The sequence below is a fragment of the Gobio gobio genome (genome assembly GCF_949357685.1).
Source record: "Gobio gobio genome assembly, chromosome: 10".
In the NCBI taxonomy this organism is placed as follows: domain Eukaryota; kingdom Metazoa; phylum Chordata; class Actinopteri; order Cypriniformes; family Gobionidae; genus Gobio; species Gobio gobio.
Genome location: NC_137116.1, coordinates 7,328,547 through 7,331,851, shown reverse-complemented (window position 1 = coordinate 7,331,851; position 3,305 = coordinate 7,328,547). Strand labels below are relative to the sequence as shown.

The window sequence follows — 3,305 nt, the reverse complement described above, 5'->3', positions numbered from 1 at the left end:
AAGGGCCCCTTTCAGTGCATTCTTAAAGGGTCATGAACTGGCCTTTAAATTTTTTCATACTGTTGTCTGAGGTCAGCTTATGACGTTTGCATGGTTTTTACATTCAAAAACATCATAATGAATAAGTAATAGGCTATTTTTTACCCCGGTTTTGAGCCTCTCTCCTAAAACACTCGGTTTTTATGGGCGTGCCCCACTGGGGACTTGGAAGTAAATGCCCACGGCTAGGATTGGATAAGATTTGCATATTTAATGAGCTTTGGCTCCCCTGTCAGTACATTTGGGAATTGTTTTGAAAGCGTGTGGGAAAACGGCAACCGGAATGATTCGCCCACAGGGCTCGCAAAATGTCTTTATCAAACAAACACAATGATTTACCTCTCATCCATCCGCGATTGATTGGAATGTTATTTTTTGTATTACTTGGCCAGCCCGATCGGTGGCTATAACCTCCTCCATCAAGTCCTCCATACACCTACCCCTAACCCGAAACACTTTATTATTAACACGTTAATTTCCACTTTTCAAATATTTTCTTAATGTTTATTGAAAATAAATTCCTTTCCGATCTGATATGTGATGGGAAAAGGGAGTAAAGTGAGTTCGGCAAAAGGCGGATTCGAAATTGGGACGATTCCCGTCAAAACACTCTGTCACGTGCTTTACCGCTACACTATTATTGACAATCCAGCGTCTTCTGTAATTTTGTCTGGTCCAATCAGCCGTCAGTGGGCGGAGTTAGTGTAAATAGCTTCTGCCAACAAGACGGCTATTAGCACTCAGTGTAAATAGACACTCCGGTGACAATTATTAGGGGCCAAGCACTGAAGGTGCAGTCTGAAATGTCACCATAGCAAATTTGGAGTCTCTAACTCCCTCCCTCTAGCGCCACCAACTGTCCAAAGTTTGACTAATGTTTGTGCTAATAACTTTTGAACCGTAAGAGCTAAAGACAAAATTATTCCTCTGATTCCGTGGCTTAAGATTATTTGATTGCACCATATGAGGTCATTTTCTGTAGTGCCAAAAAAAATAACTTTTTCGAACTCCTCCTAGACGGTTTATCCGATTTGCACGAGAACTGAACCAGATCATCTTCAGACCATGGCAACAAAAAGTTATGAAACACAAGTCGCTTCATCAAACTGTTTTCTAATAACGCGTGGACGAATTTAAAAGCTACACTGTGTGATATTTTCCCCATCTAGCGGTGAAAAGGTATATGACCATCCAGTGAATATTAGTTTCTGTTTCTCTCAATTCCGATTTCGTTTTAACTCCTACGGTGGCCGATTTAGTCCAAGATTAACATGGCTTCCAGTTCGACTTCGGCCACATTCGACACAGTGCCATCGAGTGTTAAAACGCGAAAGGCGAAGCTTGTATGTCCCTCTTTGGCTAATGTACTTTCTTTGGTATGTCCCTCTTTGGCTAATGTACTTTCAAGATGGAGGGGCAACATGGCGACCGGCATGCAAACCCCTCACCCGTATGTATTTTCAATGGCATATTATAAACTTACGAGAATACTTTATTACTTGAAAGAAGTAAATATACATTAATGAGCACATATATTTTTGAAAGAACTAAGTGTTTTTAGCTAAGAATAAACAAAAAAAGTTACACAGTGTAGCTTTAAGGTGTGAAAATCGACCACATCGCTTTATTGTAGGATCAAGGATGAAATGAGGCTACTTGCTGCGTTTCGGCACAGCACCACCTACTGGTCCGGAGATACAAAATATTACTATTTTTGCATCTGAACGGCTGAGCGGTTTGCCCAAAAATCACAAAAGTGGTCTCTTTAGATTCAAGGTGGCATGGTGAATCAAATGATATCTCTATATCGGCCTTTTTGGGGTCAGCCATTTTGAATTTTGTAGTAAAATGCTGTATTTCGTGAACACATTAGCGTATCATTATGAAACACGGTATGGGTCATCAGTACGATGCACTGAAGGAGCCTGAAAAGTTTTTTCGAGCCACCACCACCAAGTGTCGAGCCACCACCAAATATTCATATGCTTATAACTTTGGATTTGGTTGACTGATTTTCACAGGAGTGATATCCCTATCCCTATAGGCTACGAAACATGCTAGGTTTCACCTTATGGTTTGATCAACATTGTGATTTAGCGTTTAAACAACCGTTAGTCTGATCGAGACGAAACCTCCGTCGGAAAATGCGGGTTGATTAGAAGCTGATGCTCAAATGTAAAAATAGTAAGTTTGATAGCAAGTGGCAAGCAAGCTGCTAGCTTTCTTGTTTGCTTCTGTTGTGCTTGACCCCAATAATTGCAGCTTGAAGCTATATTTGGCATTTATTATTATTTCTTAGTTGTCGTTGTTTACGAAACTGCTTGAGGTGTGACCAACATGCCAAAGGAAAAAAAAAACAGGAAATGATATCACAGAGATTACTCATGCAGACCACGACAACATTACTGTTCATAAAGGTCAATAATTCTCATAAAATATCAGCTTATCTGACCTCTGTATGTTTTTACTTTAAACCACATGACACTTTACAGTCATTAAGTCGTTGCATCTTTTCAAAACCAACATGAATACAACAAGTACATTTCTAAGAACTTGGCATGTGTATTTTAAACAAGATTTTTAAAAAATCCCTTTATTGTTGAAACTCTTGTTTACATTTGACCTCTCTAAAGCAGGCCTAACATTCAAGGAAATAAAACATCTTAACCTGGCAAAAAGTTTTAGACCATCAGCAGAAGCCTCTCATTTAAATGTCCAGATTGTTCCGTTACTGATCTGATCATCAATGACAGGAAACATCACATTCACACACACTGCAGCGAAGGCCCAGCGACTCACCCTTCTTACGCAGATGTGAATCATGCCATAACCAAACTATTAGGATTAGCTAACAGCTGACCGAAGGACAATGTACAACTGGAGATTCTCTAGAGTGAGCCGATGTGCATGTTGTGGTCCGGCTCGGACTATATTTAGTTCCCTTGTTTGTAACAGATACAAGCTCATAACATGCACAGTCCTCTGGGACATGACACCAGGACGGACTCTATCCTGCATGGGTACAGCTAAAAATACTCAACATGCAGGAACATCACACACTGTGCCTTTCAGTGCCTATAGGCTATGGTGTGTTTGTCTATAACCTAAAGCTCCAAAGTAATATCAGGATACTGTGCATCGAAATGTAACCATATTTAAAGGGGTGAAAAATAGGTTTTATGGCGTTTAATTCTGAAAGCTGTGTTCATTACAAACAACCAGGAGCCGCCAACATTAGAAGACAAAGCTTAAAGAGGGTCACAGAC

General features: G+C 40.2%; 1 protein-coding gene across 4 annotated transcripts in view; it reads right to left on the bottom strand.

Annotated features, from left to right (window-relative positions):
* Positions 1-3,030, bottom strand: part of bcl2l16 (BCL2 like 16) — a 27,121-nt gene extending 24,091 nt beyond the window's left edge. For 2 of the 4 annotated variants that reach the window (XM_079827281.1, XM_079827280.1), the window contains exon 1: positions 2,839-2,971. The gene's annotated coding sequence lies outside the window, so the exon portion shown is untranslated. Of the gene's footprint in view, positions 1-2,707 lie in introns of all 4 variants that reach the window. The other 2 variants (XM_079827278.1, XM_079827279.1) reach the window with 2 other exon arrangements.
* Between the last annotated feature and the right edge of the window lie 275 nt (positions 3,031-3,305).